The following is a 22,941-nucleotide window of genomic DNA, read 5'->3' on the forward strand; positions in this document are numbered from 1 at the left end:
TCCTGGTATATAGCCCCCCTCTTCCTAGTATATAGCACCTCAGCCTAGTATATAGCTCTCCTTCCTGGTATATAGCCACCCTCATGCTAGATAGCCCCCCTATCCTGGTATATAGCCCTCCATCTTGGTATATAACTCTACATCCTGGTATATAGCCCCCATCCTGGTATATAGCCCCCTCACTTTGGTATATAGCCCTCCATTCTGGTATTTAGCTCTCAATCCTGGTATATAGCCCTTCATCCTGGTATACAGCCTCCATCATGCTATATAGCCCTCTCTTCTTGATATATAGCCACTATCATGCTATATAGCCCCCTTATCCTGGTATACAGCCCCTCACACTGGTATAAATCCCCCCACAGCACCACACACAGTAAAAAAAATAAAATAAATAATTGTATTCATCTACCCTGTGCTCTCCCCAACATCTGCTTGCAGTGCTGGCATGCCGGCAACTGACCAGTGTGTAAGCAGCACAATGCATGACATCAGCGTCATGCATACCAACTTAAAGCACCAGCAGCTGTCAGCATATTTTCTGTTCCCCTTGCCCAGGGTTGTGTGCATGGGGAGCAATGAATATTCATGGCCTTAATCAGCTGGGACATTGCAGCACAGGGACCCAACAGGTTTCTGTGCTGCGATGTATTTCAGCTGGATGTGTGCCCTCAGACATAAATACATCTAAATCAGGGTCTGGGGCAAGCGGGCCCCCTGCACCCTTGGGCCTGTTTGCAGTGGTGATCTCTGCAACCACAGTCATTACGCCCCTGTCTATTCCAAAGTGGTATCATTAAAATAATGTCTCACCCCACAAAAAATAAGCCCTCACAACACTCCATTGCACCAAAAGGCTTCTCCCGGTCGAGAATCCCCGCCTCCTACACTTATGTTACACATCTTCACATCAGACAGCACCACAATCTTATACGAAAGCAGAAAATGCTATTACAAAAGCATGTTTGGAAACGTGGCCAGTGTTCGGGGGAAAAACTGAACAAAACAGAAGGCCGACAACTTTTTGGAAAGTGCTCAGGGTTACCAACCCCGAGCGAGCATGCTAAGGCCTGTACCAAAAAATTGGCAAACCTTTACCAAACAGGTTCATCATCTCCAGAGCAGAGGAACATTGCTGGCTGCAGACTGTGATTGTGTGAGTCCATAAAATATAATGTGTCTAAACAGTTTTTCAGCCACTGCTATTTCATGCCCCGAGGTACTAAGGAGAAGGGGCCCTCGTGAAATTTAAAGATGACACAAGGAGAAGAAATCCCACAGTAAATTTTTAATTTCCTGTGAACCCCCTCACCCACTGTGTCACCACTAATTTATTGTGGACCCCCTCCTTCATTAGGTCTCCTCTAATTTATTGTTAGATTTCTCGCCTATTGTCACCTCTAATTTACTGTGGGCCCCCTCCCTCATTGTATCTCCTCTAATTTATTGTGATCCTCTCCTCCACTATGTCTCCTCTAATTTACTGGGGGTCTAGTCTCCCATTGTCACCTCTAATTTATTGTGGCCCCCCTCCCCCACTAAGTCTCCTCTAATTTACTGTCGGCCCCCCTCTCTAATATGTCTCTTCAAAGAAGACAGTGATTTTTACTATATAGTGGAACCTTGTTTAACGAGAACAATCTGTTCTGGGACTATGCTTGTTAACCAAGTTACTCGTTCAGCAAAGCAAGATTTCCCATAGGAAATCATTGCAATGAAGATAATTTGTTCCACAACTTGTTAAATGTCTCATCCCGGTCCCCTGTTGTGCCATTCCACACATGCACAAACACACACAAACACATACGAACACATACAAACTCACACAAAGATACAAGCATGCATGCACACGTACATATTATGCTCACCTTACCTTCCATTCCATTGCTGGTCTTCTGGGACTTGCTGTTCTCTAGTACAGGCTGTGTATCGGGTTACCATCACGACAAGGGAGGAACTTCCACTGACTGAGCGCTGACGTCAAAGGCAGGAGCTGCTTGCCTCTGATTGGCCAGTGCGCTGCCTTTGAGTAGCGGTGACAGCAGAAGTTCCTGCTTCGTCGCTATGGTTGCCGATGCACAGCCTATACCTGCGAACTGCAGGACCCAGGAGGCCGGCGATGGAATGGAAGGTACACATATTATGCTCACCTTACCTTCCGTTCCATCGCCGGCCTCTTGTAGTTCGCCGCGAGGATTCCTCTCTTGTAGCGATGTACCCGCGAACTACAAGAACCAGGAGGCCGGCTATGGAACAGAAGGTAAGATGAGCATAATACTGTATGAGTGTGCGTGCGTGTTTGTGCGTGTTTGTGTGTGTTTGTGTGTGCTTGTGTGTGTTTGTGCGGACTGCAAATGCGGGTTAGAGCGCGGTGGATGGACGGAACCGGAAGTGTGTGTGGTTAGTATTTTGCTCGTACAGCAAAGTTTTCTCGCAAACCGAGTTATAAATTTACAGAAAGCTTTGCTTGTTAAGGGAAATTCTCGTTAACTGGGTTACTCGTTAAGCGAGGTTCAACTGTATACAGCAGTACTTTGGTATTACAGTATAAGCCGTCAGATGATCACAGGTTCAAGTACCCTCAGAGGAATATTAAAAACAGTGAAGAGAAAAAAATGTTTTAAAAATACAAAAAAAAATAAAAGTTCAAATCACCCCCTATTTCTTCTTGAAAGATAATTTAATAAATACACATATGTGGTACTGCCATGTTCAGAAAAGTCAGACCTATCAAGATATAAAAATAATTGCCATAATTCAAAAACATTGTAAACAGAAAAAAACGCCATATTAACTTTTTTGGTCTCTACAATACAACAAAAATGTTGTAACAAACAATCAAAACATCATATCTATTCCAAAGTGGTGTCATTAAAAATATTCTGACCCCACAAAAAATAAGCCCTCCCACCATTCCATCGACTGAAAAATAAAAATGTTACGGGTCTCAGAAAATGGCGGCACAAACCCCCCAAAAAATGTTCACACCTGTTTTTTTTTTCACTTCTAAAATATTAAAAAATTGGACATGTTGGGTATAGCCATATTGTATTCATGAGGAGAATTGTATTGCAAGGTCATTTATCATAATGTAAGCTGTAAACACAATTCCTAAAAAAAAAAAATTATAATAATACTTACAGAGGTGCATTTTTTTCACATTTTGACTACACTTAGAATTTGTTTTCTGTTTTCCACCACAATATGTGGTAAAACAAATGGTGTAATTCAAAATTACAAGTCTTCCCACAAACCACAAGCCCTCATACGGTTATATGGACAGAAAAATAAAAAATTATGGCTCTTTAAAGAAGTGAAGTAAAAAATGGGATCTCAAAACTAGGAAATGACCTCATCATGAAAAGGTTAATTTACATAAATTAACTAATTCCTATTATTAAATTATCATACACAGATATATTTTGAGATCCGTCAACATGAAGTAAGACTCTGGACGCCATGCATATCTATAGCACGCCCACTGCCATTATCTCAGGAGCTAGACCTGTATTTTGTCTTTGGCTCATTTCTATTTTTTCTTACCACAGTTAGGGTACCTTCACACTGAGCGATGCAGCAGCGATCCGACCAGCGATCTGACCTGGTCAGGATCGCTGCTGCATCGCTACATGGTCGCTGGTGAGCTGTCAAACAGGCAGATCTCACCAGCGACCAGTGAACAGCCCCCAGCCAGCAGCGACGTGCAAGCGACGCTGCGCTTGCACGGAGCTGCCGTCTGGAAGCTGCGGAGACTGGTAACTAAGGTAAACATCGGGTATGGTTACCCGATGTTTACATTAGTTACCAGCGCACAGCTGTGTGTGCAGGGAGCAGGGAGCCGCGCACACTGAGCGCTGGCTCCTTGCTCTCCTACCATAGCTACAGTACACATCGGGTTAATTAACCCGATGTGTAATGCAGCTACATGTGCAGAGAGCAGGGAGCCGCGCACACTGCTTAGCGCTGGCTCCTTGCTCTCCTAGCTGCTGTACACATCGGGTTAATTAACCCGATGTGTACAGCAGCTACATGTGCAGAGAGCCGGGGCCGGCAGCACAGGCAGCGTGAGAGCTGCAGAGGCTCGTAACTAAGGTAAATATCGGGTAACCACCTTGGTTACCCGATGTTTATCTTGGATACAGCTTACCTCAGCTGTCAGATGCCGGCTCCTGCTCCCTGCTCGCTTCATTTGTCGCTCTCTCGCTGTCACACACAGCGATCTGTGTGTCACAGCGGGAGAGCGGCTTTGAAGAAAACGAACCAGGGCTGTGTGTAACGAGCAGCGATCTCGCAGCAGGGGCCAGATCGCTGCTCAGTGTCACACACAGCGAGATCGCTAATGAGGTCACTGCTGCGTCACAAAAAGCGTGACTCAGCAGCGATCTCGGCAGCGAGCTCGCTGTGTGTGAAGCACCCCTTAGCCTACACCAGACAATCTAATGAGCAAGTTGAATTTTGAGATCTCAAACTCAGAATTGTGAGTAGTGTCCCTGTTTTCATTATTATTAACGTTCATTCATGTTTTATTATACATGGGACATCATTGTTTTTTGTAAAGGTCAAGCTTCATGTTCCAATGTAGGGTTTTCTCACACCACAAATGAGCAGCAGATGATATTTGGCTCATGCTTGCAGCAGATGACAGTTGGCTCACGCTCGCAGAAGAAGACACTCAGCTCACACTCACAGCAGATGACACTTGGCTCACGCTCGCAGAAGAAGACACTCAGCTCACACTCAGCATATGACACTTGGCTCATGCTCGCAGAAGAGTTTGAGCTAAGGGTCATTAACATATCACATCCAAGTCGCTTGCATGTGGGATGCTGTACATTAGTGTGAGACTGGCCTTAGGAACAAGGGTACTGTGCATCAATCATGTAAGATTTAGAATCCACCTACTAGTCAGACCTTATCAACCCTGACATATTTTAGTCAGTATTTGAAGAATAAATGTGAATTTTTGTTTTCGACAAATAACCTGTTTAATGCAAACTACTGTAATTGTACATCACAGTTATGGTGTGTGCACAATAGATATGCAGGAGTCTCATGTATTTTACAGTCAATGCACCACTATAATGGGTATTTACATATAGTTGTAGTTTGGGCCCCTAGAGTCAATTCCCCCTGTGGGCCCCAGACACTCTAGTCCGACCCTGCCACCTCATATTATCGTTAGTAAGGCAGGAGTCACACTTGCGAGAGACTCACATGAGTCTCGCATTGCATTTTCTGGCACGGTCGCACACTCTCCTGACAAGAGCGGGTCGGATGCATGTATTTCTATGGAGCTGAGTCACTCGTGCCTGGAGAGTGTGCGGCTGTGATGGGTGATGCAAAGCGAGACTCACGCAAGTCTCTCGCAAGTTTTTTTTTACAAGCTTCTGGGTTTTTCTTTCTCAACTCAACTAACCCATTATACACAGAGCTCTCCCAACTCAGTGAACAGCTATTGAAGAACATTTTTTTTTAAATATTATTAAATAATTCATGCCAGACATCTGCATAGCAGATATGACTTTTTTGTTTCTTAAGAATTATCCCAAAAGTTAAAATAACCAATCACATCATGCCTGAGCAATTTCATAAAATGATGAGATAATATGATATAATATTTATTGCTTAAAAATAGTTATGAGAACCAGAAGATGTAACTTCTGTGTTGTTCAGACTATGCAGACTTTTTTTTATTCCATACAGTTAAAGTATACATTTTATAACAGTTAAGGCTATTAATTTCTGCCTGTAAATAACTTTCTCTCCAGGGATGAACTAGAAATTTTGCCTGCAAATCAGAAATATAACAAAATATTGCATCGTGAATAATTGATAACAAACTAATTTAAATCAGATGGAACTTTTGTTCACCAATCTGTGAAATGGAATAAAACTGACTAGTATAAAATAATGTCTTTAATTAATATTGTATATTGAGATCAGAAACCAAACATAATTTATGATAAGCAAACATATTCACCACATGCATTTTTAGGGGGATTATAAAAAGTATATATTGCCAGAAAATATGTGTCTATAAAAACCCTTAATAATATGACATTAATAATGCGGAATGAGTGAATTGTAAACAGCAACTGAAATAACACAAGCATAATTCTCTCAGGATAAATCCAGTAAAAATGTCTCAAATATACAAATTTTATTTTTTACTTTAAAGGAAAAGATGCCTATACTGCCTACATGGGTGCCATTACTATAATATGCATTCAGCTCTGATTGTTGTTTTTTCTGGGGAACTGGATATAGAATAAGGTCTCAGTGTCGATTTTAATTGTGTCTCTAAGGAGTCCAGGTCCGCCACTAGTGATAAAAAGAGACCACATACTTGTCATACAACATAGATACAATATATTTCCTTTTTGTGCAAATGCAAAACAGTGCAGTTTGATATTTAGCACCACTGATAATGGTATCATGAAATTCCATTTATTGTTTTCTATAAAAAAGAAAAGCTATGGATACGTAGCTAGTAGAAATAGGCGAACCCCTGATGTTTGTAAAGGTCGAGTTTGTGTCCTGAGATAACGTCAACTTGCGTCCGAGCCCCAAACTTGGACTTTATAGTTATGGGATGAGGCGGGGGGGGTCTGTAAAATAAAGAATATAGTTAATAATAAACATTGTCATTATACTTACAGGTCCCGTGGCGCGTCCTGCAGACCCGCTCAGCCACTGTCTCCCGGCCGCTTCTGCTTCCGTGTCCAATCAATGCTGTGCCCCGGGTAACCACGACTGACGACAGGACCTTCAATGACGTCATAGCTATGTGACCAGTCTGGTGTGAATGTTGTACAGACATTGGCTTACAGACTGGTCACATGGCTATGATGTCATGGAAGGTCCTGTTAACTTCCGGTGGTATTCACTCCACTGCTCGTCACTCAGCAGTCTTCGTCTGTTTTCAGCCATGTTCACGGTGACATCAGGAACACGGCCGAAAACATCCAAAAAATACCGAGTGATGAGCAGTGCAGTGAATGCCGATTGAACTTTGACTATCATTGTCAGTATCAGCCTGCTTCTTGCTCTGTATAGAGTGATGAAGCAAAGCTGATCTGGCTTTCCCTGGTTCTCGCTATGTATAGATGCTTGTCTTTACAGAGCGATAAAGCAGAGCTGACATTGCTGTCTCCGTGGACAACATTGGACTAAGGAGTTTTTTATAATAAAGATGGAGTCTACATTTTTTATTGGAGAAAAGGAGAAAAGTCCAGCGCAGTCTTCAAGTTGAAAAATAAAATCCAACGTTTATTAGGTATATTTCTATTAAAAGTATAGCAGTGTGCAGGGTGATATTATCAATCTAATGCCCCATCGAACTACGCGTTTCAACACATAGTCTTGGTCATGTTCAAATGAGGTCCTAGATGTCAGCTTCCAGGACATCCAGGACCTCATTTGAACATGACTAAGACTATGTGTCGAAACGCGAAGTTCGATGGGGCATTAGATTGATAATATCACCCTGCACACTGCTATACTTTTAATAGAAATATACCTAATAAACCTTGGATTTTATTTTACAACTTGAGGACTGCGCTGGACTTTTCTCCTTTTTCTGCATATCTGACTGTCAAGCCTTCTGTGCGCTGGGTCCATACAAGGAGAGGTGGACTGCAGGATCGGTGAGCTGAATTACCCTTCTTTGTTTAGTACATTTTTGTTGGTTTTATTTCTAATAAACATTTTGTTTCTTTGTGTTGTGTTTTTCTTTTTACTGCTTACTAGAAATTTATGGTGGCCATGTCTAATTTGGCACGACAGCATCAATTTTAGGCTTAGTACCAGCTGAGAATACAAAGCTTATATTAACCCCTTTATTACCCAGTGTGATACCGCCATTAGGGCCACTGGAGAATCCAGGTAAAGCGCTTGGAAATGGCACTAAGAAACAATGCGCCTTTTCCAGAGACGGCTGAAAGCTGCGAAGTATCCCAGCCCCCAGATGCCTGGTTTTACCTGACTAGCGGTCAAAATACGGCAGGAGCCTACGCACTTTTTTATTATTATTTTTTTAAATAATTAAAAAAAAATTAATGGGCTTCCCTGTATTTTGATTGCCAGCCAAGGTAAAGCTAGGCAGATGGAAGTGGTAGCCCATAGTTGTCCGCTTTATCTGCACTGAGAATCAAAAATATAGCGGAGCGCTGCGTCATTTTTTTTAAAAAATGTTTTATACAACTATATATATTGTATATATATATTATATATATATATTTACTCTACAGCTTTTACTATTGAACCTTATGACATGCAGATGAAGATGATCTCTCCAGAACCTGTGCTGGAACTTCCTGATAACTTTTTAAGGGAGAAAGACCAGTTTAAAGTTTTCAGGGAGAGCTGTAAACTATTTTTTACCTTGCAACCCTGGTTCTCACAGAATCCTAACAGGTAGGAATAATCATGTTCCTATTGCAATTGGGCCGTCAGACTTGTACATTTTGTTTGCCTCCACTAGCCCCAGAACAGCTTTCTGTTGACACTTTTTTTTTATGCATTAGGCATGATCTATTATGAACCTGACAGGGTCCAGGTGACAGAACAAAAAATTATGAACCTGACGCAGGGGGCCACACTGCTGAGGACTATACTTCTGAGTTTCAGCAATGAAGAACTATTGAAGGATGCAACTCTCCATTGCCAGTTCCACCGGAGCCTTTTGGATACTCCTAACGATGCTCTGGCTTTGCATATGCTACCTTGTTCCTTGGAGGAGGCCATGACTCTTGCTATTCGAATAGATCAAAGAATTCATGAGGGACGTGATGACCTACAGGAAGTTTCGATCATTCTTCCAGGGTAAATCCACTTACTCATGGAGGTAAGAACAGCTAGCACAAGGGTAATTAAAAAGAGATGTTGACGTGTTTATGTGCTCTGCCTTTCTTGTGGTCACAACGGACATTTCCTTAAGGACTGCTTGGAATGCTCTCAAGCTAACAAGCCACCAGGAGATGCCTCAGTCTGGGTGATTGTCAAGAAGGTCACCCAGACCTTTAGGTGCCTTTTTACTCCTCAGAAAACGTACTGCTGAACGTGGAACTACTTTTCTAAAATTGGACATTATAAGCATTTGCTTTCATTGACTGTGTGTCTGCAGCTAATTTCATTCATTCAGGACTGTTAATAGACTAATATTATAGACAGTTAGATTGGAAAGACCCATTCAAATTGTTGCCATTGACAGGACACTGTTACTCCAGAACCTTGCTTAGTGGGTAAAGGTGAAATTCACACTCAAAGTGGGAACTATTTACTCTGATCCATCTCCTGTTATGTCTTAGATAACTTACTTTCGCAATTGGTCTTGGGAATTATGTGGCTGTGTATTCATAATGCTGTCATTGATTGATGTCAGAGGGATATTGTTAAATGGAGTCCCTATTGTCATAAGAAATGTGTTAATTTTTTACAGGTTTTCTCCACTAGTCTGGAGGGTCTGCTGGGTACCTGAAGGACTTTGGGGATGTGTTCTTGGAGAAAGAGGCAGAGATATTACCTCCCCATTGCACTTATGACTCTGCTATTACTCTAATCCCTAAAGCCAAATTATCTAAATCTAGCCTGTACAATTTGTTGGGTCCTAATTAGAGATGAGCGAGCCTCTAGAGGCTCGAGTTCGGTTCGGTTCGTCGAACGGAGGCCGCGTTCGAGTTCGGTTCAATGAACCGTTTGATGAACCTCTCGAACCCCATTGAAAACAAAGGCAGGCAAACACAAACACATAAAAACACATTATAAATGTACACATACAGTTAATAAACATTGCCATTACACTAACAAGTCCCTGCGATGCAACCTGCACTCTGTCTCCCGCCGCGTTTCCTTCCGATAATCGCTGCATCCTCCCGGTAACCAACACTGATTATAGGACCTTCTGTGACGTCAAAAAAGCATGTGACCAGTCACATGTCTATTATCTCATTGGCTACAGACTGGTCACATGGCTAGACGTCATTGCTAGGTCCTGTAAGTGCATCTGTACGGTACGCGGTGCTCGTTTGTGCATCCCCGTGTACCAGCGAGATGCTCTGGCACATGGTCGGCTCCCCGTTCTGCTTCCACGTTCCGTTATTCACAGGCTGCCACAGCCGCTCAATAACTGAGATCACCATTGCTATAGCAACGCGCCTGTCAACGTTGACATCACCGCTTATAGCACGCAGCTGCTGCTCACTAACTGAGTGATATAGACTGCACAGGAAGCAGCAGAATCTTCCTCCCATGCAGTGCTGTCTGATGTAGCAGAGCTGCATGGGTTGAAGGAGAAAGAAGACAGAAGACCATGGATTGTGGAGGGATGCGAGGGAGTAATAAACATGGAGTCTCTAATGTGTCTATGTATTTATTTCTATTAAAGTATTTTTTCTCTGTGTGGTGTCTTTTTTTTAACCCTTTATTGGAGATTCTTAATGGCCGGGTCAAACTTGCCTGACATTAAGAATCTCTGACTTAATACTAGCTAGTAAAACAAAGCTAGTATTAACTCATTATTACCCAGCAAGCCACCGATCACCAGGGCAGCTGGAAGAGTTGGATACAGCGTCAGATTTTCTGGGGCGGTTGTGGACTGCAATTTGCAGCAGAGGGGCCCAGAAAGCTTGGGCTAACCTGTGCTGCGGATTCCAATCCCCAGCTGCCTAGTTGTACCTGGCTGGACACAAAAATGGAGCGAAGCTCATGTCGATTTTTTTTAATCATTTCATGAATTTCATGAAATAATTTTAAAAAAAGTGACGTGGGCTTCGCCCAATTTTTGTGTCCTGCCAGGTACAACTATGAAGCCGGGGATTGGAATCCGCAGCTCAGGGTGCCCAAGATTTCTGGGCACCCATTCTGCGAATTGCAGTCTGCAGCTGTCCCAGAAAATGGCGCTTTCGTAGAAGCGCCATCTTCTGGCGCTGTATCCAACTCTTCCAGCTGCCCTGGTGATGGGTGACTTGCTGAGTAATAATGGGGTTAGGGCTAGCTGTATATTATCAACTAGCCCTAAGCCCAAAATTCATGGTGTCACGCCAATATTAGACATGGCCACCATGAATTTCTAGTACAGATAAAAAAAAACACAACACACAGAAAAATATTTTTATTAGAAATAAAACACAACACAATTAGTGACTCCATCTTTATTGAAATAAAGAACAGTAATCCTGGGTAAAGGGTCCTGCGCCATCCAATCCGGATCCAATATCATCTGATCAGTTTGCTGGAAGGCAAAGCGATCAGATGATGTGTCAGGTTCAAGGGCCTGAATCACATGACACAGCAGCTGATTGTATAAACGGCTTTTATACAATCAGCTGATGCATCAGTGCAAAAAAAAAAACTACACACTTCAGTGCAGACTCCTGCTGATAGTTTAGCTGGCCGGGCGGTAAAAAGCCGGCCACACCGCTCGACTTATTGTGTCAGCTGATTCCGTCAGGTGACCGTATCAGCTGATCATCGCCAAATCTGAGAGAGAAAAAAGAGAGAGAAGATAGTGAAAAGAGAGAGAAAAGAGAGAGAAAAGTGAGAAAAAGAGAGAAAAAGAGAGAAAAATAAAGAGAGAAAGAAAGAGAGAGATAGAGAGAGAAAGAGAGAACAAGAGAAACAGAGAAAGAGAGAGAAAAAGAGAGAAAAAAGAGAGAAAGAAAGAGTGAGAAATAGAGAAAGAGAGAGAGAAAAAGAGAGAAAAAGAGAGAGAGAAAGAAAGAGAGTGAGAAAGCAGCCTCATTCCGTTAACTGCTCCGATTTTAGAGGTGTGTCCCGCGGCTCGCAGCTGATGTCAGGCTCCTCCCCCGGGACGGCCGGGACTCAAACTCGTGAACTAATTCTTCTTAGGCAGCACCTCTACCCATTGAGCTACTCCCTGTAATGAAAAGGATAGGAAGATTTGGTGATCTTGACCTCTGTATTGCAGTAGAGAATCCAGAAGTTGATTATTCAGCTACAAAGAGCAGAGAGAGAGGGATAAAGAGAGAAAAAGAGAGAGAGAAAGAGAGAAAAAGAGAAAAAGAGAGAAAGAGAGAAAAAGAGAGAGAGAAAGAGAAAAAGAGTGAGAATGAGAGAGAGAGAAAGAGAGAGAGAGAAACAGAGAAAAAGAAAGAGAGAAAAAGAGAGAAAGAAAAAGCGAAAATGAGAGAGAAAGAGAGAAAAAGAGAGAAAGAGAGAGAGAGTGAAAAAAAGAGAAAGAGAGAAAAAGAGAGAAAAAAGTGAAAAAGAGAGAGAGAAAGAAAGAAAAAGAGAGAGAAAGAGAGAGAGAAAGAAAGAGAGAGGAAGAGAGAGAAAGAGAGAAAAAGAGAGAAAGAAAGAGAGAGAAAGAGAAAGAAAGAGAGAAAGAGAGAGAAAGAGTGAAAAAGGGAAAGAGAGAGAGAGAAAAAAAAGAGAGAGAAAGAGAGAGATAGAGAGAGAAAGAAAAGGAGAGAGAAAGAGAAAAAAAGAGAGAAAGCAGTCTCATTCCGTGAACTGCTCCGATTATAGAGGTGTGTCACGCGGATCACAGCTGATGTCCGGCTCCTCCCCTCAGTGCATAATTAAATTAAATTATAATTATAAATAAATAATAATTAGAATTAAAAATTATAAATAAATTAAATTCTTTACTGGGACAGCCGGGACTTGAACTTGTGATCTAATTTTCCTTAGGCACCAGCTCTACCCATTGAGCCACTGCCTGTAATGAACAGCATTTGGTAATCTTGACCTCTGTATTGCAGTAGAGAATCCAGAAGTGGATTATTCAGCTACAAAGAGGAAGTCTCCGGTGACAGCGCGTCTCACTTCAGTTGCTGCGTGGAGCTGACACAGAGCGCTCGTGTTCTACGGTGCTCCCTGTCAGCTTCATGTAGCGGAATTGAAAGCGTCGTGTGGATTACTTCGGACCTGGATTGTTGTTTGGGGATTAATAAAGAGGTAAATGATGGGGTTTTTTGTCTTTTATTCCAAATAAAGGATTTTTTCGTTGTGTGTGTTTATTTACTTTCACTTACACGTTAATCATGGAAGGTATCTCGGGGAGACGCCTGTCATGATTAACCTAGGACTTATTACCCCGATTGCCACCACACCAGGGCAATTCCGGATGAGTCGGGTAGAGTCCCGGGACTGTCGCATCTAATGGATGCGGCAATTCTGGGCGGCTGCTGGCTGATATTGTTAGGGTGGTGGGCTTCCCATAACGTGGCGCTCCCCATCCTGGCAATACCAGTCTCCAAGTGTGTGGCTTTATCTTGGCTGGTATCAAAATTGGGGGGGATCGTAGTTTTTTTTTAATTATTTATTTATTTTACTGCACGATATAGACCCGCCCGCCGGCGGCTGTGATTGGTTGCAGTGAGACAGCTGTCACTCAGCGTGGGGGCGTGTCTGACTGCAACCACTTATGGGCGCCGATGGGCGGGGAAAGCAGGGAATACCAGATTGAATAATGAGCGGCAGCCATTTTCAAAACAGGAAAATCCGCCGGAGCTTTGTGACAGCCGTGCAGCTGATCAGTGAGTAGGAAAGAGAGAGGGATTGTGCTGGGGATGCAGGATGCATGCAAATACAACGTGCGCACATAGCCTTACTATGAAAAGCCACAGTGATTGAACTGTTACCGAACGGTAACTCGAACGGCCGAATTTGAAGCAAATCGTTCGAGTTCGTCGAACGACTCGACCACTGCCCAAAATCACTCGAATTTGAAATTGGCGAACGGTTCGAATCGAACATCGCTCATCTCTATCTCTACTGATAACATTCCTACTCACATCTTGAAGGCTTTAGATTTCCAATTGATGATTTGCTCTCCCTGTCTGCCACTCATTATCTCCCTCTAATCTCCATTATCGGTATTTCATAGCTTACTAAAGCTGGGTTCACACATAGCGACAGCGACAACGACATCACTGTTACGTCACCTTTTTCTGTGACGTAACAGCGACCTTGTAAGTCGCTGTTATGATCGCTGCTTAGCTGTCAAACACAGCGACGCAGCAGCGATCATAACGTCGCTACATGTGCAGAGAGCAGGGAGCCACGCACACTGCTTAGCGCTGGCTTCTTGCTCTCCTAGCTACAGTACACATCGGGTTAATTAACCCGATGTGTACTGCAGCTACATGTCACAGTGCAGAGAGCAGGGAGCCGCGCACACTGCTTATCGCTGGCTCCTTGCTCTCCTAGCTACAGTACACATCGGGTTAATTAACCCGATGTGTACTGCAGCTACATGTCACAGTGCAGAGAGCAGGGAGCCGCGCACACTGCTTAGCGCTGGCTCCTTGCTCTCCTAGCTACAGTACACATAGGGTTAATTACCCGATGCGTACTGCAGCTACATGTGCACAGAGCAGGAGCCGGCACTAGCAGCAAGAGCAGCAGAGGCTGGTAACGAAGGTAAATATTGGGTAACCAGGGAAAGGTCTTCCCTTGGTTACCCGATGTTTACAGTGGTTACAGCTTTCCGCAGCTGCCAGACGCCGGCTCCTGCTCCCTGCTCGTTTCATTTTGTCGCTCTCTCGCTGTCACACACAGCAATGTGTGCTTCACAGCGGGAGAGCGACGACGAAAAAATGAAGCAGGACATTCAGCAACGACCGGCGACCTCACAGCAGGGGCCAGCTCGTTGCTGGATGTCACACACAGCGACAGCGAAGGGACGTCGCTGAAACGTCACAGAAAATGGTGACGTAGCAGCGACGTCGTTGTCGTCGTCGCTGTGTGTGACACCACCTTAACTCTCCTACTAATGGAGATGGAAATACAGTGGACTTATTTTCCCGACTCTGCTCAGTGCTTGATCTTACAAACTCCCCTCTTCTGCTTTCTGACCACAACTTTCTTTCCTTGTCTGTCAAGAACTGTCGCCCTGCTCAGGAAACCCACACTTCCAGAAATATACGTGCCATCAATTCATCATTGGTCCTAATCTCCTCCCTCTCATTTCATGACTCAGCTTTGAAAATTTTCAATTATAATAAAACATTGAATGGTGCACTTTATGAAGCTACACCCCCTGTACACAGAACAACTCAGCAGCACATATGGCAATGCTAGAACATATAGTACTGGAAACATGTTTTCTCCAGCGGTGCTCTAGGTGTTCTTAACCTCTATGGTGAAAATCCCTTTTTGGCTGAAGATTTCATCAATTATAAGTTTATCCTTAAAACCTAAAACTCTCCCCTTCACTTCTCTAAACAAGCTTAGTTAGAACCCTTATCCCCTCAGTATCCAAAAATCTTAAATGACAATTTGACTATTTTCACTTTCTCTACAGTGCTAATGTGCAAGCCCAAGTCACAAAGGTTTTTGTCCTTATGAAGACACCGGGGGGCTTCGAAATACATAGACTGAAATAAAATCGCAAAATCATCTATTCCTGGTCCGGTGTGATACTGTTTGGATTATCTGCTGCACAGAACATGTCATTTTCTTCCTGACATTCATATATTTATTCCTTCAGTGTATCAATTGTCAACTCTCCTTAAGTTCCTCTTCCCCTTACAGTGTGGGGTCATCAGGGTACAGTCCTAGGCCACTTTCTCTTCTCTTCTCTCTATACACTTCTCCTATTGGACAAACCATCATGCCCTCCCTCTATCTAAAATTTACTTTGTCTAAAAGTGAACTCCTTGTGCTTCCCCCCTCTAATATTCTATCTAATCCTGAAATTGCCATCTCTGTGTAGCTCTCAAGTAACACACTTACTGACTTGGGGGGTTAGTTTTGATTCAGATCTTTCATTCATTCCCTATATACAATCACACTTTTGCTCATGTCTCCTGCATCTCAAAAACATCTCTAATATTCGACTTTTCCTTGTTTATGATGCTGCAAAATCTCTTCCTATTTCTCTGATTTATTCTCATCTGAACTAGTTCAACTATATATTAATTGGTTTCTCTCTCAATAAACTCTACCCTCTCCAATCTATCATGAACGCAGCAGCTAGGTTCTTATTTCTGTCCACCCACAACACTGATTCCACCACTCTGTTCCAGTTCTAGCACTGGTTGCCCATCTACTATAGAATATAATATAAATTTATCACTCTTACCCACAGAGTTCTCCACAGTTCTGCACTGTCCTAAATCTCCTCCCTCATTTCTGTCTACCATCTTACATGTCCTTTTCATTTTGCAAATGACCTAAAGGCCCTGTCACACACAGAGATAAATCTTTGGCAGATCTGTGGTTGCAGGGAAATCATGGACATATTGTTCCATTTGTACACAGCCACAAACCTGGCACTGATTGTCCACAATTTCACTGCAACCACAGATCTTTCGCAGATTTATCTCTGTGTGTGACAGGGCCTTAAGACTAATATCCTTTATAATACAAACCTCCCATTTAACACTCCAGTCATCAGGACTTCTCTTGTTCTGCACCAGTTTTTTTTGATTGCTCTATCCCATAGATCTCAGTTAATTCCCAGTATCCACAGTTTCAAACGTGTTCAAATACACCACAAAAACACATTTCATTAGACTGGTTTATTACCTCTCTAATATAACTTATTATCCCTTGTTCTCTCTTCTATGTATTCAATAGAACTTTGTATCTATGCTTGTACAGATTCTGGTTGGTGGCCGGTTCATGCAGTTGTGCCACCCCCACGTCAGCAGCCGGGCTGCTCGGATCCAGATCTGCAGTGGCTCGAGGGGTCTCCGGACCCGAGGGTCGTGTGGACACTCAAATAAAAAGGGAGTATGAACAGGGGATTGTTGTAGATAGTTCGAGACACCAACAACGGTGTGTGGTAAGGTGGAGTACCACCGCTGCTGTTGGGGAGCACACGGGGGCGATTGAGTGGCAGCTGGATGTTAACCCCTCCGAGGGTAGGGGTGGATGCCCTGTGGCTCAGTGTCCAGAACACGAGAAGTGATGGCTGTTGGTGGTGCTGCACCGGGGAGGATCGGAGGGTGTTGGTGTACTCACGATTGAAAGAATGCACACAAGTCTGCTGGTAAACCAAGGTGTCAGTGGCCGACTGCCACTTCAGGGTGTATAGGGTTCCCACACCCGGCTGGTGTGACAATTAGAGTTGAGCGCGGTTCGAGGCTCGAGGTTCTCCAGTTCTAGGCTCGAGTGATTTTGGGGCCTGTTCTAGATCGAACGTTTGCAAAAAGCTCGATAGTTCTAGAAACGTTCGAGAACGGTTCTAGCAGCAAAAAAACAGCTAATTCCTAGCTTGGTTTCCGCTGTAATAGTGTAAGTCACTCTGTGAATCACACTATTATGACATTTCAGTGTATAGTCTGCGTGAACAGCGCCTTCAGATCACTGCTGTTTCTATAATGGCGATCGCCATTTTTTTTTTTTTTCCTTGTCTTCCTTCCCAAAGCGCGCGTGTGTAGTGGGGCGGGCCAGCATGTCAGCCAATCCCAGACACACACACAGCTAAGTGGACTTTTAGCCAGAGAAGCAACGGCATGTGTGATAGGATGTCCATGTCACATGTCCCTGCATTATAAAACCGGACATTTTCCTCCAGGACGCCATTATCTCTTCTGCGTCTTTGGTGTCAGACATCACTGTCGCAGCTCCGTCCTCCTGAGTCCTATCGCCGATACTGCTGTATGCGCTCCATACACAGCGTTAGACAGCTTAGGGAGAGCACTTTCTATCAGTCCTTTTAAGGGCTCAAACCGGCAGGGTCAGAGAGCCATAGGTGACAGGTCCTGAAAACAGAGACAGCGTCTGTGTAGCCAAGGTCAGGGATTTCGTCGCTGCATTTCACCATTAGGAGGGAATAGAAAGGCAGGCTTCCATTCCTCTACCCAGAGCCCCACAATCCTGGCACTGTACCCTCCTGTCCTCTGCACACTCCAACTCATTATAACTAAGCCATTATACTAGCAAACACTCAGTGTACCTAGTGGCATCCTAAACGTGGCTATTGGACTTTGCTATAGTCCCACTAGTGCAAAGACATTTGCAGAGCACGTCTGCCTGCATTGCACACTCCAACTCTTTTTAACTAAGCCATTATACTAGCAAACAGTCAGTGTACCTAGTGGCATCCTAAACGTGGCTATTGTACTTTTGTCTAGTCACACTATTGCAAAGATATTTGCATCACGTCTGCCTGCATTGCACACTCCAACTCTTTGTAACTAAGCCATTATACTAGCAAACAGTCAATGTACCTAGTGGCATCCTAAACGTGGCTATTGTACTTTTGTCTATTCACACTATTGTAAAGATATTTGCAGCACGTCTGCCTGCATTGCACACTCCAACTTTTTTTAACTAAGCCATTATACTAGCAAACAGTCAGTGTACCTAGTGGCATCCTAAACGTGGCTATTGGACTTTTGTGTAGTCACAGTAGTGCAAAGATATTTGCAGCACGTCTGCCTGCATTGCACACTCAAACTCTTTTTAACTAAACCATTATACTAGCAGTCAGTGTACCTAGTGGCATCCTAAACGTGGCTATTGTACTTTTGTCTATTCACACTATTGTAAAGATATTTGCAGCACGCCTGCCTGCATTGCACACTCAAACTCTTTTTAACTAAGCCATTATACTAGCAAACAGTCAGTGTACCTAGTGGCATCCTAAACGTGGCTATTGTACTTTTGTCTATTCACACTATTGTAAAGATATTTGCAGCACGTCTGCCTGCATTGCACACTCAAACTCTTTTTAACTAAGCCATTATACTAGCAAAAAGTCAGTGTACCTAGTGGCATCCTAAACGTGGCTATTGTACTTTTGTCTATTCACACTATTGTAAAGATATTTGCAGCACGTCTGCCTGCATTGCACACTCAAACTCTTTTTAACTAAGCCATTATACTAGCAGTCAGTGTACCTAGTGGCATCCTAAACGTGGCTATTGTACTTTTGTCTATTCACACTATTGTAAAGATATTTGCAGCACGTCTGCCTGCATTGCACACTCAAACTCTTTTTAACTAAGCCATTATACTAGTAGTCAGTGTACCTAGTGGCATCCTAAACGTGGCTATTGTACTTTTGTCTATTCACACTATTGTAAAGATATTTGCAGCACGTCTGCCTGCATTGCACACTCAAACTCTTTTTAACTAAGCCATTATACTAGTAGTCAGTGTACCTAGTGGCATCCTAAACGTGGCTATTGTACTTTTGTCTATTCACACTATTGTAAAGATATTTGCAGCACGTCTGCCTGCATTGCACACTCAAACTCTTTTTAACTAAGCCATTATACTAGCAAACAGTCAGTGTACCTAGTGGCATCCTAAACGTGGCTATTGGACTTTTGTCTAGTCACACTAGTGCAAATCTATGTGCAGCACCTCTGCATGACACCCTCCTGCTCTGTTTTTAATAAGCTATAATGATAGCAAAAAATACTGCCATTTAGTGGCATCATAGAACTGGCTGTTGTATTCCATTAGTGCCCCACTGGTGACAAGCTATTTATAGCACCTCTACATGACACCCTCATGCACATTTTGCTACGCTAATGTTATAGCAAACTCATGGAATTCATTGCTGCATTTGATAATTCGGAGGGATAGAAAGTGAGGCTTCCTTTAGCTTTTCCTTCTGTTCATAAACAGCATCTCCAAGTTCACACCCGAAGAGCAATTTCTCCTCCACGTCTAAGTGTGGAGAGGCAGCTAGTGCGCATGCGTGTGCCGATTTACCCCAGCTGCAGCCTAATTACAGTGTTTCGCCTAGTGAGTATGCTCAGCCTGACTGTGTTATTCCTGACGCTAAGTCTTTATTTCGGGATACAGCGCATGCTCCCACACTAAGTGTGAAAAGCCTATTTGCACAGGTGCTTGCATTCCGTGCCGGGTCTAAGTCCTGTTTTGTGCCTAGACACCATGCTAAAGCTGATAGTCTTTTTTCAGAGACTGTATTTCATGCTACTGAGCATGCTCAGGCACTTACTGCATCAGAGACTAGGTCCGGTAATGAACTCTTTGGCCCTGCCCCTGATGTGGGGGGGCACATATAGACCACAGGGCATCAGGTGTCCTCCCAAATGGCTTGCAGAGGCCCACCCCTATGACTTTTCACCGCATTATTGATGGTCAGACGATGACTGGTGAGGTGTTTGGTCATGGCAGCCATGAGGTCATCATTGAAGTTGCGGTTCCAAATAGGACGCTAGTTATGCCACTCATGACGTGTCACTCTACTTTTGTCTCCAGGAGGTGCATTGTGGTTCACCCTGGTTTGGGGCGGACACAGGTTATAAAAGGGGCTGGAGCCAACAAGGAGGTGCGCAGTCTTCTATTATGCTCCGAAAGAGCACACCTCCATGTGTTGAACCCATTGCGGCTTTAGGCCAGAGGTAGGCAGGGATAGGGTGTCGATGCAGGCCACCACCACAGTTGGTGACGCAGAACGGTTAAGACCAGCTCCTGTCCTACCAGTCCTGCTTGTGCAGCCCAGTGGCATTAACAGGCCTGCTGCTGCTGATGCGCCTGCTGTCCACAGGTGTGCCCCTACGCACACGGTCAGCGTACTCAATGGCCCCTGTGTTGTTAACAGGGAGTTCCTGGGCTGGGTGGGCATGTGGACCCTGTGACGCTAACAGGGCTCACAGTCTCCAGATCCGAATGGCGTCTAACTCGGTTCAGGCTACTATTAGTTTCATAGCCACACAGCTCTGTATCCTCCACCAAACCTTCCAGTTGCCAACCTCTCCTTTTCCAACTGGGAGCACGGTGGACACTGACTGCTGATGGGGATATATACCTTTCTCTTTCTTTTCTTATTAATTTTCGTTATATAGCGGTAACATAGTATATACCTCTTTATCCAAATCTGCCAGTCCAACTGTAACAGATGGTGTTTCTTCAGCAAATGTTACTGTTGCTTAACCACCAAATCCACGGACCAAAACTTTTTTCCCCTTTCCAACACACCTGTTCCCCTTTCCACCAGCATCTGTCCTTTTTCAACTCATTTTGATATATGACCAAAAGTGCAACTGTGCAGGGACACCGTACTCAACGCCATCTCAGCACAGCAGCCAGCCCTCGGTCCCTCAGATGTGGACAAGTAAAAGACCATTTCCTCCTATCCATGACAAAGCGTTGAGATTCACTCTGTGCAGCACTGGTGTTTAGTGGAAAAGCAGATCTAAGATTGCGTACCACATTCTGCAGATACTCCTGTATACGTGCGTCCATTTCTATGGCAGGAATTATTTCGCCAAATTTTGTCTTGTACCGGGGATGTAACAGTGTGGCAACCCAGTATTCTGGATTACTTTGAATTCGTACAATCCGAGGGTCATGTTGTAGGTAGTGCAACAAGAAGCCGCTCATGTGTCTTGTGCATCCAGGAGGACCAAGTCCTTGGTGTGTTGGTGGCAGAGAGGTGAGAATCGTGCCTCCTTCCTCTGCCCTCTCCCCACAACCTCGCACAACCGAAATGTGAGCAAGCTCTCACTCATCTGCTGAGTCTTCCATGCCCATCGCCAGTTCGTCCTCCATTTCTTCATGGGCTCCTGCACCTTCCTCAACACTTTTTGCTGATACTATGCGCCCTTGTTAATCCCTCTCCCTCACCATGACTGCCGCATAGGTGCCGCTGACCATCTGGACCTCGTAGATCTTGTTATCCCTTCCGCATATGACTCCTCCTGTACTTCCTCCCCTTCCTCTTGTCCCAACACCTGACTCCGAATAATAATTACACTGCGCTCCATCATGTAGATGACCAGAATTGTCACGCTGAGAATGACATTGCCAGTGCAAAACATCTTCGTCGACATTTGTAAACTGTGTAGCAGGGTGCATAGGTCCTTGATCTGACACCACTCCAGCAGCGTGATCTGCACCACCTCTGGATGAAGTTATCCCAGGCTATATGTCATAACGTATTGCAGCAGGGTTCGGCGGTGCTGCCACAAACGCTGCAACATGTGCAGATTCAAATTCCTGCGTGTGGGCACATCGCATTTCAGGCGTTTAACCACCAGACCTAAAGACTTCTGTAGCGACAAAAGTTGTTGAGCTGCTGTGTGCGCACGATGGAAGTGAGCACATAGCGAGCGTGCACGCTGCACAAGGCCATGTAAGCCGTGATGGTGTTTTAAAAATTGCTGGAGAATTAGGTTCAACACGTGAGCCATACAAGGCACGTGTGTCACATTGCCCTGACGATGGCCCGCAGCCAGGTTTGCATCATTGCCGCACACGGCTGTTAAGTCACCAACGGAGTCCGCTCCGTCAATTTGTACTCCGGTCGCCAGGTGACAACGTGTTCCTTTCATGAATAGTGCTGATGATGGGAGAGGAGTCGATGCCAGCGGCGCAGGTGGACGCAGGTTATGCTCACCCACTGGGCTGCATTAAATGACAGATGCAGAATCTCTGGCTGAATGTAGCTGGTGGGTATCTCACAGATGAAATACCATCATTCAGCTACAACCAATGGGAAGACACCACACCCTTTTTTATGCCCATCCTGTCTGCAGACCACTGCCAGACATAGCTCTGCTTTTACCCCCAGTTCAGTTTTATGATTTTGTGTGCTTGTTACCTGACTACTTTTCCTGCTTGCTGTTTATGTACCTTGTTGGCCGATCCGCATTTCACCTCTGCTTGTTTTCTGATTAAGTCCTGGCCGTCCCATTCTGTTCCTGTTCCTCAATTAATGTTTTGACCCTGCCTGACTACTATTCTCTGGAACTGCAGCCTTCCACAGGTATTAATCACCTTGGGCCCTGTGCAATTCCTAATCCCTGTATAGGGGTTAAAGGGTTTCAGGGTTCTAGGGGTCCTGCTTGGTGAGTGGCTTCCCTCTAGCCTATCATTAACAGCCCATCTGAGTGTGTGGATCAAGGAAGGCGTTACACCGTGCTCTCTGCAGAAGGCCATGTGGGCCAGGATAGTGCTTTAAAAATTGCTGGACAACCAGGTTCAACACGTGAACCACACAAGCCATGTGTGTCACATTGTCACAGCGAAGGGCCGCACCCATGTTTG

This window comes from Anomaloglossus baeobatrachus, chromosome 1 (assembly GCF_048569485.1).
Source record: "Anomaloglossus baeobatrachus isolate aAnoBae1 chromosome 1, aAnoBae1.hap1, whole genome shotgun sequence".
Taxonomy (NCBI): Eukaryota; Metazoa; Chordata; class Amphibia; order Anura; family Aromobatidae; genus Anomaloglossus; species Anomaloglossus baeobatrachus.